General features: G+C 40.1%; 1 long non-coding RNA gene across 1 annotated transcript in view; it reads left to right on the top strand.

The window, feature by feature from the left end:
• Window positions 1-10947, top strand: part of Gm40738 — an 81536-nt gene extending 70589 nt beyond the window's left edge. Inside the window, exons 2-3 of the long non-coding RNA XR_871949.1 lie at window positions 4454-4516; window positions 10807-10947. This is a non-coding gene — a long non-coding RNA (predicted gene, 40738). The remainder of the gene's footprint in view (window positions 1-4453; window positions 4517-10806) is intronic.
• The last annotated feature ends 3707 nt before the right edge of the window (window positions 10948-14654 follow it).

Here is a 14654-nt window from a genome sequence, read left to right as displayed (position 1 = left end):
AGTTCATATGTTCCTGTTTCCCAAGCTTCCCTGTTATAGGCTTAATTTAGAGGGTGGGAATTACTGGGGATTGAATTCAGGGCCTCACAAATGCTAAGTATGTAACCTACCACGGATCTATACCTCAGTACCATTCAACTTTATACTGATGGATACTTTCCATGATATATTTGTGAATGAATGGCATTTTCTCTCCCCTTAAAATTAGAGTTGCAAGCACTTCTATTTATAGTCTTAGTCTGCTACTGATATCAACAGTCCATAATGCTCCAGGAATGCGGATTATAATGAGAAACCAGTCGTTTCTAAGTTTCTGTTTCACATGGACAAATATAGGCATTGGGAGAAGGGTGAGAATTTTTAACTTTATTAACTATTCATTTGGGAAATGTAAACATCAGATCTTTAACCACAACTAATGCTTCTGAAATCCTGTGTCAGGAGCAGTGGGTTCTTCCTTCTAATGACAGAATCCCAGCCATTCTGTCACCTCGCCTTTGAATTTCTACAGGATTTCATTCCTCAACTTAGATTTTGGATATCTTTCTTTTTTTCCAGTATCTCCGCTGTTGTTTAGGACAAGGAATTAATCTTGCCTTAAATTTGTTGGGTATCTTGATGTTTTGTGAATCTCAAATCACAGAGCGAAGGAACTTTGATGTGGCTTAGTGATGGGCATGGTGGTTCACATCTGGGATCCTAGCACTCCAGGGCGGGTGCTCGAGGCAGGGGAAATAATGAGCTGAGAGGTAGCCTGGGCTACCATAACTTAGGCTTGACTACAGAGTAGAGACTCTGCCTTTAAAATCCGAGAATGACAAAAAGAAAAGGAAAGAAATACAACGTCTAGAGATGGACAAAAAAAAATAATAATCATATTGTTGAGGTCCCTTTAGTTTAAGCTCAATAATGAATATAAACATAGTACAATGGAATTGGCTTCATGTCTTCATGAAGGTTGATGGATACGATTTTGAGCCAAGATACCGCCATTAAATTCTGTTTCCTCAAGGTAAATCTTATTTATTTATTGATATGCCACCAGTAGCTAGCTAATGTCGTGGCTGAAACACGTAATGCTTAGTGAGGGATGGATGGATGGATGGATGGGAAAGTGTGTGAGTGGATATCAATATGGTAGAATTTTATTAGATTATATGGTTCTCTTTGATTATCAGGAGCTATGTGTTCAATAATTGTATGGCAATAAAGAAGTAGTCTTCTCACCAACGTCACTAAAGAACTGATGATTCAAAGTACAAAGGAAAGCAAAGGAATGAAGTGCCTTTAACCATCTATTCTAGGAACTCTATTTCCAGTGGGTCCTTCATACATGCAGCGTTCTTCATTAAGCTCTCATTGCTCCCAAAGTAGGAATGAGAAAGTGCCACACATTTCTGCAGTTTCTCTGAAGGTCTCTGTCTTCCCACATACTTTCCAGGGTGTCTGTGTGTGTGTTAAAAGTCACCCCCATCAGGCTGTAGCCACATCCTCACAGTGAAAAGATGACAACCTGAAAAACAAGAGACAACAGAGGTAAAAAGAAAAAAATACAAACTTTATTGCACTAATGAGACAATACGGTGATCATCTGGGGGACTTGATGACATCAAGGAGCTGCAAAATAGTCTTTAAAGGGCTGTTTTTAGCTGCCTCTTCTTTTGATTCCTTTCCCACAGTCATTAAGTATGAGGCTGGATAGAAGGTTGAAGTGTGCTGCCGACACCTGACTATCATTTTGCAGCCTCTTGCATGAGCCGTCTTTAAAAACAAGTACCATTAGCCCATGTACCTTCCTGACAAGGACATTTTGACATTTTCCTAATAAATTATTGATAAACACGTTGAGATCTGTAAAGAGCATCAGAGCCACTCTTATCCAACCTTGAGTACCTGTTGTTTGTTGTGGTTTTGTGTGTGTGTGTGTGTGTGTGTGTGTGTACTATTATCATATTGTTTTCAGTTATTTGAAGTGGAAAAATGCCCTATCCTCATTAAATTTGTATCTGAGGACATTTTTACCCTCTTGAAGATTCTACTGAAAACATTGGCTTTTGAGGAGGTACTCAGCAGGTTCCCTTTTTAAAAAATGTATATGACATTTTAATATTCCATACCATAAGATTTTTTAAGAACCTTTAATCCTACACCAAGATAAAAGTCTTATCATGGGACCTAACAAAGTAACAATTTTCTATTATTGTTTGAATATTTGTCATTACACTGGATTTTTATGTCACAGTCACCATTGTGACTGTAGCTATAGCTAGTGGCTTTCACTTCCCCCTCTCCTGTCCTCAGTACAGCAAGAATATTTTTAAAGAAGCACCCCAGTGTCTTTGTGACAAACTCCATTCTGTTTTACACTTTAAACACATTACATTCACTTTCTTTGGCTTTTATCAGGTGGCTTCGTAGATCCTCAGAACCTGATTGACACAGACTAGAGGGTCTCCTTGTTTGTTCTCACTTCCTGTTTCTACTTCCACAACACGGCTGCTGAATCTCCCACAATGATGGTTCTCCAATGATGGGTCTCCATGTCTTATATGACAGCCTGCCTTTGCCTACTTGAAAAGAGTACCCTCCTTTCTTTTTCTACTACGGAAAACAAACAAAACAAAAAAAGTTCTGAGGGTAGAGGGTTGGTGTAAAGAATTTGATCTATCTTACAGCACAAGCCATTGCTGTTCTGTTCAGGAATTTTTCCCTATGCCCCTATCTTCGAGGCTTTCCCCCACTTTCTCCTCTATTAGTTTCAGTGTCTCTGGTTTTATGTGGAGTTCCTTGATCCACTTAGACTTGACCTTAGTACAAGAGATAAGAATGGATCAATTTGCATTCTTCTACATGATAACCTCCAGTTACCACTGGAGGTACCAGCACCACTTGTTGAAATGCTGTCTTTTTTTCCACTGGATGGTTTTAGCTCCCTTGTCAAAGATCAAGTGACCATTGGTGTGTGGGTTCATTTCTGGGTCTTCTATTCCATTGATCTACCTGTCTGTCACTGTACCAGTACCATGCAGTTTTTATCACAATTGCTCTGTAGTACAGCTTTAGGTCAGGTGTGCTGATTCCACCAGAGGTTCTTTTATCATTGAGAAGAGTTTTTGCTATTCTAATTTGCAAAATATATGAAACTCAAGAAGGAAAACCAAAGTGTGGATACTTAAATCCTTCTGAGAATGGGGAACAAAATACCCATGTAAAGAATTACAGAGACAAAGTTTGGAACTGAGATGGAAGGAAAGACCATCCAGAGACTGCCCCACATGGGGATCCATTCCATATACAACCACCATACCCAGACACTATTGCATATGCCAGAAAGATTTTGCTGACAGGACCCTGACATAGCTCTCTCTTGTGATGCTATGCCAATGACTGGCAAATACAGAAGTGGAAGCCCACAGTTGTCTATTGTATGGAACACAGGGCACCTAATGAAGGAGCTAGAGAAAGTACCCAAGGAGCTAAAGGGGTCTGCAACCCTATAGGAGGAACAACGATATGAACTAACCAGTACCCCCAGAGCTGGGTCTCTAGTTGCATATGTAGCAGAGGATGGCCTAGTTGGCCATCAATGGGAGGAGAGGCCCTTGGTATTGGGAAGATCATATGCCCCAGTACAGGGGAATGCCAGGGCCAGGAAGCAGAAGTGGGTGGTTTGGGGAGCAGTGAGGGTGGAGGGTAAAGGGGGCTTTCAGGATAGCATTTGAAATGTAAATGAAGAAAATATCTAATAAAAAAAAAGAAAAAGAATTTGATCTAATGAGTAAATAATGCAATTAAAGATAATGGATAATCTAAGAAAATGCAAAACATAGTTTTTAATAACAGAAAATCACCCCAAACCCTCCCGGGCTACATAGAGGACAGCGGTATTAAAATCCCCTGAGAAGGTGACAGGCACTTTCTTCTCCACATTGTCATCCTGTAACCACTGTTTCACATGCTGGTCTTCACTGTGACACTGGCAAACAGTCATGAGGTATGTAGTTTAGTGTGACAGTGACAGAGCCAGTGTAAAGATTTTGGATGCATCAAGGTTTAGAAAGGCTTCTAAAAGCTCTGCTGTTTGCTAAAATGGGCTTTTGTTAAAATAGAAATCTCCAGTCATCTCTAAAATAATTGATTGGCAAATACAATGGGTGACCTAGCTGAACCAGAAAGAATTTGTATAGTACCAATGACAAAATTATATCCTCTTAGCTAAATATGTTTTCTTTTCATGAAAATATGATTGACTCATAATAATGCTAATTATGCCTAATTATAATCTCAATTATTTTACCACAGCAAGCACAGTTCATCACTGTGCTGTTTATCAGTTATCTAATGATAATTACTATTGTTTGCAGGTTCTAAAAAGAAAGTTTCATGAGTTTAAACATATGCTGTGGTTTAGTGAGATCTATAATTATTATTGTTGGCTATGATTTGATTGCAGGCCCTTTGAGGAGTCAGAGGGAACAGGACAACATTGTCTAAACTCTTCTTTGAGTTCTGCCAGGTGAGTTGTTTAAGCGACATAATTATAACTTGATCACTGGAGGAAAGCTACTGTTGCCTTGCTGATTAACTGGGGTAGGGGGTATTGCGTTATGTTTTCACGGGATGGATGTGGCTAGAGATCTCACACAGAGGAATGAGATAAAAACTAATCACATAGCAACGCCTCAGAATAGTTACGATGAAAAGAAAAAGCCGATCACTAAATGAGAAAATGTACTATCCCCATTAGACCTTCATCTGGCCAGCCTTTGCATTCCAAATTTGAGAAGCTACTGAGCCAATGAGCCCCTTGGGTTTATGGAAGCCTATCTGGACTCTCAATGAAAATCCATCCAGTTCCCAGCCTCCCCTCCATCTCTTGGGGCTACAGAGACCACATCTGAAGCCAGTCCTTGGTATCTGACCTTCAATTTGAATAGCAGAGCCCAGTATGTGTAGAACACGGAGTAGTTGGCAGATTCTCTCGTGGCTATTAAGGCCTTTCATCATCTCCATGGTCCTGTGAAAGAGGCACTGCTACCCTCCATCTCACCCCATCTCACCTCTGCCTTTCTGCAGACATCTTACTCAGACTCAGTCTTGATATGCTGTCTCTTCTGCCCTCTGCTCTCTAAGCCCTCTCTCATGGCTTCAATTTGCTTTGTTTTGTTTTGTTTTAAAAATGTAATACTTAAAACCAATGTGCTGCCTTATGTCCAGCCATCACAAACTACTTTGGTCCAAGACTGTTCAGGGTCCAAGATGACCCTGTGTTAGTGTTTTCTCAGTGTCACTCTGCTCAGAATTAGCCTAGGCTTGCCCTTAACTTTTAGGAGTTTTAGTCATCTTTCTAGTAGGCCATTTTCTTCTGTTACATACTTTTGATTTTTTTTGCATTAAGTTCTCTCTCTCTCTCTCTCTCTCTCTCTCTCTCTCTCTCTCTCTCTCTCTCTGTGTGTGTGTGTGTGTGTGTGTGTGTGTGTGTGTATGTATGTGTGTATATAGTGTCATGTATTTTAGTTCTGTGTGTGCATGCACATGTGAATGCACCTTAGGTACACATGCATTTTTGTGCAAATGTGTGTGTGTGTGTGTGTGTGTGTGTGTGTGTGTGTGTGTGTGTGTGTGTTCACATGCAGGCCACAGGACAACCCTCAGGTGCTCCCTACCTCTTTTGTTTTTGAGACAGGGTCTCTCACTGGCCTGGAATTCACCAAGTAGGCTAAGCTATCTCGATAACAGATCTTAGAAATCTGCCTTTCTCTAGCTTTCCTGCTCAGGGATTATATACACATGCCATCCTGCCTGTCTTTGAAAATGTGGCTTCTGGGGATCAAACTTAAATGCTCCATGGTTCTACAAGAGCATTTTGGGACTGACCTATCTCCACAGGCCTTGTTTGACACTCATTGTTCCTCAAGAGTGAGTACTTCATCTGTGTAATTCACAAATGAATATTCAAATCCTTTCTTTCTTTCTTTCTTTCTTTCTTTCTTTCTTTCTTTCTTTCTTTCTTTCTTTCTTTCTTTCCTTTCTTTCTTTCTTTCTTTCTTTCTTTCTTTCTTTCTTTCTTTCTTTCTTTCTTTCTTTCTTTCTTTCTTTCTTTCTTCCTTCCTTCCTTCCTTCCTTCCTTCCTTTCTTTCTTTCTTTCTTTCTTTCTTTCTTTCTTTCCTTTCTTTCTTTCTTTCTTTCTTTCTTTCTTTCTTTCTTTCTTTCTTTCTTTCTTTCTTCCTTCCTTTCTTTCTTTCTTTCTTTCTTTCTTTTCTTTCTTTCTTTCTTTTTTCTTTCTTTTTTTTTTTTTTTTTGGCTTTTCAAGTCAGGGTTTCTCTGTATCGCCCTGGCTGTCCTGGAACTCACTCTGCAGACCAGGCTGGCTTCAAACTCAGAAATCCACTCTGCCTCCCGAGTGCTGGAATTAAAGGCATGTACCACCATGCCTGGCTTTTCTTTCTTTCTTTCTTTCTTTCTTTCTTTCTTTCTTTCTTTCTTTCTTCCTTCCTTCCTTCCTTCCTTCCTTCCTTCCTTCCTTCCTTCCTTCCTTTCTTTCTTTCTTTTTTTTCCCATGGAACCCAATGTTTCAGATCATGGGATAGAACCTGTGGGATGGAATGAGTGGTGGTGGCCTTGAGCTGCATGAAAGATAATGCCCACAGGACCAGGATGCTCTCCATGGAACTGCATCCTAATCAGCTCCCGCCAGTACTGGCTGCCTTGCAACAGTTTTACGGTTTGAGTTTTAATTCTAGACTAGTACCATCTTTCTCTCCTATGATCTGGGGACCGGGGTGTGTGAATAAAATGACCCAAGGGTACACAGGACCTGAGTTCAAGTTTCTGCTCCTCTGACAATCCATGGTCTTTCCATTTCAGTGAAGGGCAACTCATCTTTCAAGCTGCTCAGCCCAGAACCATGGAGTGACCTCTAAGTCCTCTTTCAAAATTTCTGCCAGCTTCTCCTTCAGAGGAGTTCAGAAGCTTATCATTTCACATCACTGTGAGTGCTGGTTCTCAGTTTCACACGCAGTAAAGTCATGCCTGGAGTGTTGTTGGACTTTCATAACTAGCATGTTCTTTCTACATGAATCCCTCCATTCTTCCTTTAAAAAAATGCATGGGTGTGCATATGTGTGCATGGGTACATTTGTGTGGGTATGTGTGGAAGGCCAGAGGACAAGCCTTAGGTGTCAGTGCAAATAGGGTTTCTCACTGGTGTGGAACTCACTCATTAGGATAGACAGACAGTTCCTAGTAGTTTACCTGTCACCACTTTGCCAGAGCTGGAATTGCAAATATGTGCCCCCATACCTGACATTTTTTACATGAATTCTGGAGACCAAATTTAGAGCCTCCCATTGGTAAAGCAAGTTCTATATGAATTAAGCTCTACCCTAGTCCCTGTGATGCATTTTGTATACACAGATCCAGAGTTACTTCTGTTATTGTTATTGACAGTGATAAGGATCTGTATAGGGCTTTGCACATGCTAGGCAAACTCTGTACCACTGATCGAGGGCTTTGTACTAGACAAGCACTGTACCACTCAGTGACTCATACTGCCTTCCAAAGAATGATGCTTTTAAACATATTGTGATATTTTCCCCTCTCCCGAGAATTCTGTTTAACTTGGTGCGTATAACATCTAAACCACCCCATACATCTTTCCTTCCCATCCTCAGCTTTCACCCTGACCATGTCACTCATTGTGTACTGCCATGCTTACGTCCATCCTCACTGTCCTGCTCCTCAAATGACTAACCCATCTCTCTCCTCAGAATCTTTCCACATGAAATGCACATCCACCATATTCTATCATTAATCCTTTTCACACTTTCAGGTCTTTGCACAAGTGCCTCCTATGCAGAGGACTCTGCCGTAAACTTAGAAAACTAAAATAGTATGCCTAACCTTCCACAGCTTGCTTCCTCTCCCTGTGTGACATTTGCCACACTTGCTATATTGCAGATTGACGTCTCTTCATTATTTCTCAGTTATGTCAGGAGCCTCACAAGGCCAGAAGAACATTGATAACATGACTGAGTCATGTTACACATACAAGTGATCGCCAATGATAGAATTCTCAGTAAACATCATATTTTGTATTTTGGTCTTATTAGCTAGGCAAAGAAAAAAAATCTACCTTAGTTTTCTAGGCAAGTAGTGATGTGTCACAAATTTTATGATTTGAGAGATTGGAAATGTATTCTCCCATAGATTTGTAAGTCTGAAATATCTTAAATTGAGGTCAGTTCTTTGTGGATGCTCTGAGAGAAATCCACTCTATGCATTCTCTGGCTTCTGGATGTGTCTCCATCACTTGTCGACACATCAGTTAAGTCTGAATGCTCACATCACCTCACCCCTACAGGTCCTCATTTACTCCCATTTATTTTTGGTTATTCTCATTTATTCTACTATTCTCCTTGGTTTTAGAGTTTATTTTCCCTCACCTGGAATTATCTTGTTTCTACACCCACAACTTAATTACCTCTGAAAATGAACTTTTTTTCCCAAATAGGATCACTTGCACAGTGTCAATGTGGGCCACCATTGAAGTCACCATAGGATGGTTGTGAGGAATGTACAGAGTATGAATTCTGGATGATCTTTCTGCTATGTAGTATAGCACTCATAAGTGGGGTTTGTGCTATTTCTTCTTCCTGGGCCTAATTACTTGTCACAGCTTTCTGGAATATGTTCAAGCTTCTGACTTCCAAAGGATTTGTGACATTTTAAAATCCAAGTCATTACAGAGACTGTTGAGTGTTCCCTGTGTCCATCCTAGGCACTGATTTAGCAGAATGTGGACCATAACAGAGACACAAGGGGAGCTAGGGAGCCTGAGATCCCAATCCCATGGGGGATTACGCATGGAGGTTTGACAAGACTAGTTGCTAGAGTCCCTTTAGGCATGATGATGTGAGAATCTCCCTAGCTATGAACATCTCTCGGGATGTTGCCATTTTTCTGTTTCTCTATATTAGATATAAGGATGTCATGCTTTACTGACTGATTGAAGTTACATATATTAGCTTCATGTCGCTTCATGTATTTGCTAATTGATTGATTGATTCATTCATTCATTCATTCATTCAATTAGCCCATCTGTCTTTATGTGAATATTATCCATGAGGACCTATTGTATATTGCACCAAATTGGTAGTAAAATGAAGATGCTGTTGCTCTTCACCCTCTGATGTTCACAGATGCTCATCTCCTGGTCTAGGTACCTGACTTAGAATTTAAGAATGCATGTTTGGTGAAGGGAGGTGAAGCTAGCCAGTTCTAACTTTGCTTTTCCTGCTATGTTGCATGGACATCACTGTTACCTTTCTGGAAATAAGCAAATGTGCTGTCTTCTTCTTTCTGGGAACAATTTCTTTATATTGCTCTGAATCTTCACATTCTTTCTGAGGAGATTGAATAATCCCTCCCTCCCCCAGGATAATATTCACCCAAGACAGCAGAGCCAAATTCCTTTAGAGAATCCTGAAGCCCATTATAATATCTACTATAAATGCTCATCCTCTACCCCCTGTTCTGTTTACATGTGTGTACATGTATGCATACTGATATACCCACTGCTCTGTTTACATGTGTGTATATGAATGCATGCTGATGTATTTGTGGTCCACTTTTATTTTATGGAGGGGAAAGGGTCTCTCTCTGAACCCAGAGTTCACTCTTTTGGCTGAATTGAGTAGCCAGCAAGTCACTTGTATCTTCCTGTCTGTCTCTCCAGTGCTGGGATTACATGTGTATGCTACAGAGCTGGACTTTTACATGGAGATCCAATCTTGGGTCTTCATGACTGGATAGCAAGTATCCTACTGACTGACCCATGTTCCTACCTATGTATTGATACTTTTAGTGGCAGTGACCAGTACTGCAATTTCTTCAGCAACTCTACCAGAGCATATCATGTTGAACAAATATTATTTTAAAAGTACTTCCAAATTTTATTGTATATGTGTGTGTGTGTGTGTGTGTGTGTATAAAAGAGAGAGAGAGACAGACAGACATACAGAAACAGAGAGACAGACAGACAGACAAAGACACACACAGAGAGGTAGAAAAACAGAGAGATACAGAGACACACAGAGAGAGAGAGACAGACACACAGAGAGAAAGCATTTTATATATCTGTTTTATGGAAATTCTTAGAGTGAGGAGTTAAGCAACTTGATCAAGGTCACAGAGCTCTTGGTTGACTGCCAGAGCCAGGTTCAAACCCCGAATTCATATTCTATTACTTACCACCAGGCTATGCTGACTCTATTCCTTGCTGATAGACCTCCAGGCCAGTGGTATCCTTTTGATATGAAAAAATTGTAAATCAAGAGTTCAGGGAAGTAACTCAGTGGGTAAGAGCTCTTGCCTGTCTTGTAGAAAGGACCAGAGCTTCGTTCCTAACACTCATGTCTGGTAGCTAGTAATCACCTATAGCTCCAGGGATCTGACAGCCCTGGCCTCTATGTGCGCATCTACACACATGTATGCACATGCACATGCACACTCGTGCACACAGACACACACACACAAAATAACTCCTAAAATACGTTTGATAAATAACAATATAGTTGAAAACCTGTCACAACCCAATGTGCTCAGATCTCAATAAAGGCCAGCTGCAGACAATACAACCAGAGGAGACAAACAGGAGAGAATCAGTCTATGAATTAAAGAAAAAAGGGAGTGGCAAATGACAACAAGCAGTGTCAATAGATGTCCCTTATAACTAATCAAACGTATTCACTGTGGAAAAACCATCAGAGCACATGTTGACAACTTGGGTCATTTTCCTGCTCCCAGACAGCTGCTCTGCTAACATCGCCATCATTGAAAAGGAAGAAGAACAACACACAGAGCAGGCAAAGAATAAAGCCGTGTGAAAGGTTTGGAATTGCCCACCAAAATGAGTTTGGAGGCAATTCAAAGGCATACACATCTGCTCCAGCATTCAGTTGGTAAGCACCTTGGATGCAAAGCCAGGCGACTTTGAATAGGCACTGCTATATTGTTAGCTCCGAGCGAGCCCTTCCTCAGGTCCCATGGGGGGTGCTCCATGGAAATGCTGCCTCTCTTGTGATCTGCCATGGCTTTATTTCAGGGACCATCAAGTCTCTTTCTAAGGATTTCTAAATATCAGGATGTTGAGTGGCTGTGACTATTAACAACCAGACAGTTCCGTTCACCAGTATAAGGGTTACAGGGCTGAGAATTTGGCTAATCTCCAATTTGGTAATTACACACAGGAAAACCTTGTTGAATCCTCCCTCAGAGCTCTAGTTATAAAAGCAATTTATAGGGCGATTTGCAAGTCTGCCTGCCGACAGAAAAATAGTACAACCCACCAAAAATACAAAGAGGGGGTGTCTAAGAAGAGGTAGTTAGCAAACCACCAGACATAGAATGGATAGCTAATACCCTCCCTCTAGTCTGAGGCATTAAATTTAAAAAGTAAGGACAATGGTTATTAACACAACCAAAATATAGTGAAGGCATAGTTTTTGCAGAATATAGTTAACTACCTAATTCTATAAATAGTGCAGAGAATATTTTATAGTAATAAATTTATGTGCATTTGTCTCATCTATTTAGGGATAGGTTCTTTTTGATTTGGAGATATTTGGGGTCTGCATCTTCTTTGTTATATTTTTACTCTAAGGTTTATTTTTTGTTCGTAGACTATTTCTTTATGAACTTTATATCCAGAAGAAAAGCATGTAAGTACTTTTAGAAACCTTTATTTTATTTTTGGTTATGTGGATACGTGTACGTGTGTGGGGTGTGTTCATGTGTAAGTGCAGGTGTCCACAGAGTCTAGCAGAGGCTGTTGGATCCCTTGGAATCTTAAAGCTGGAGGGAGTCACAGGTACTTGTGAACCACCTCAAGTGGGTGATGAAATCCAAACTCAGGTTTTCTGCAAAGGAAGTGCACACTGCTAACCCGAGTCATCTCTCTCTCCAGCCCCTGTAAATCTTTTTTAATTAATAAATGATTTGATAATTTGTATTTCTGAGTTCTATATGAAATTGCACTAAGAAAAAAGTTCCCTGATCGCATATATAACCAAAGCAATAAGAAGTTTTGGGGAAGAGGAAGAAACGGTGATCATCTGCATCCAAAAGCCCCTTCTGGGGAGAGACAGAAGATAGACTGAAGACAGTAGAAGACAGACAGAACACACACACACACACACACACACACACACACACACACACACACACACACACACACACACACACACACACACACACACACACACACACACACACACACACACACACACACACACACACACACACACACACACACACACACCACCACACACACACACACACACACACACACACACACACACACACACACACACACACACACACACACACACACACACACACACACACACACACACACACACACACACACACACACACACACACACACACACACACACACACACACACACACACACACACACACACACACACACACACACACACACACACACACACACACACACACACACACACACACACACACACACACACACACATACACACACATACACACACACACACACACACACAGAGAGAGAGAGAGAGGGAGAGAGAGAGAGAGAGATTAGGTGTGATAAAAGCCATGTTTGAGTATATTGGGTGAACTTGACTCAGCCTCTATGAAACTGGTTTCCCTCTAAGCTAGACATTTCAGAAATAGTTTTTAAAATCTGATCAATGTCTGCTGATCAGACAAATGATGTCAACTACTGAGGAATTCTTGTTTCTTAAATGCATTTCATCGCTGCTTCTTGAAAATATGTCACAGTCATCTTGGAGAATAATTTCTTTTAAAAAACAGAGTAAGAAGGAAATTGCAACATTCAATACCTGTTACAGCCCCACAGGGAAACCGACTAAATGCTCATCCATTTTCCTCTCAAGGTGTATATTTTTCTCTCCCTCTCCCATTGATTTTATATTCATACAAGTGATGAAAGGCACCTAACTTAAATTGACTTTGTATATGGAAAAAGTTTATTTTTGTGTGGTGTGGAGAAACTCCTGTGTTTTAGGCTGAACCACGGCCGTCTCTATTCATCAGAGCATCTATAACTCAGAGGACTCGGATTCATCACGTTCTGCCAGTTTATTGGCCATGGAAAAGAAAAGTTTATTCATCTTGCTGGATTAGGTGATCTCTAAGGTCCTTTCCATCTCCAAGATTCTATTATTTTTTTTCTCTCCCAACAATAGACAAAGTACAGAAATTCATCACCTCTCTCTGGTGTAAGGGAAACTACTGGAAGCCACAAGTGTTTCAACCCTGGAGTTTGGATCTTCCTTTGTATATTGCTGATAAAACGCCTCTTATATCGTTTATCATTTTTTGTTGTTCAAAAGTGAAAATTTATCCATGCCACTGGGTACCATTAATGCGATGGTTTTGATGGGGAATTATATATGAAAGACTTCTTTACTATCTTCTCATGTTTTATTCCTAGCTGATTAATGAATAGCCTTCGAGTTGTGCAAGATCTTATATGATATTCAGTTAAAAAAACCAATAAAATCAAATAGTTGTTTCGTTTTTGGTACACCAATAGTTTTCTCTTATGTCTAGGTTAACTCATGTCATTGTTTTATATTACTATATCACGCTGTATTGTGTTCTTTTATGTTACAATGTTGTATTATACATCAATCTGACTTCTCTGTCAAGGGCAGGAGCTACTACTCACTGTTACACTCCCGAGATAGAATATAGTGCCAGATATTTGTATAGATGGCATTTGATTAAGCAGCTCTTGAATATTAAATAAATTTAACTACTTTCAAATAACTGTTTACATTTGTGAAATCGGACCCCAAACACAAAACTTATTTTGCAAGGGCCATGATCTAAACCAGCAGAGAAGTGCAGAGAACTCTGAGCAGCTGGAAAATGCTAAAACAGTAAAAGACCAGACTACTTATTTACCGTCTTAGCTTTTCCTTGCTTCTATTTCAAGGCGAATGTGTAGGTCAATTAAAGAATCATATTCACTCTGTCTAGTCTTTCTTGGTGTTCATATCTAGTGGCACTATCAATTTCTGGGGGGACTTTCATTTAGGTATGCAGTGGGTGCTTTGGTAAAATGTTTAACCTACCTCTTTTGAAACATAAAGTCTGGACCAACTCTTCCCTAACATTATTCATATTAGAACTTTCTTAAGTATATGACTATGTGGAATCATTTCTGTAAAAAAAAATTATAAGTATACTGTTGTTTATATTGAGCAGGGAATATTTAAGTTTAGATACTGACACTGATAGTGTGACAAATGTCCCCGACTTTTAGTGATATAACAAGATGTTCTTTCTTATGCGAAGTCACTTCGTTCCAAGAGTCAATACTGGAGCTGAGTCTCTGTCCAGATGTTCACTTGGAGACTGAAGTAGACAGGGTCTCTGCCACCTTCAACAGCAGGCCATCTGGGGAACTTGAAGGTTAACTAGAACTAACACATGGGAAAAGAAAGAATTACCCACATTAGGTTTTTGGTGAAGGTCTACAAATAGATTCTATCCTACTTAGCCACAGAAGCACCAGTTCTTACATCCCTCTTCAACAATCTCTGTGTCTCCTGGCATCCATGCTTTCTTCAAGCAAGTC

Source organism: Mus musculus, chromosome 10 (assembly GCF_000001635.26).
Source record: "Mus musculus strain C57BL/6J chromosome 10, GRCm38.p6 C57BL/6J".
Taxonomy (NCBI): domain Eukaryota; kingdom Metazoa; phylum Chordata; class Mammalia; order Rodentia; family Muridae; genus Mus; species Mus musculus.
Note: the sequence above shows the minus strand (reverse complement) of the source record. Positions and strands in the feature narration are given on the sequence as shown.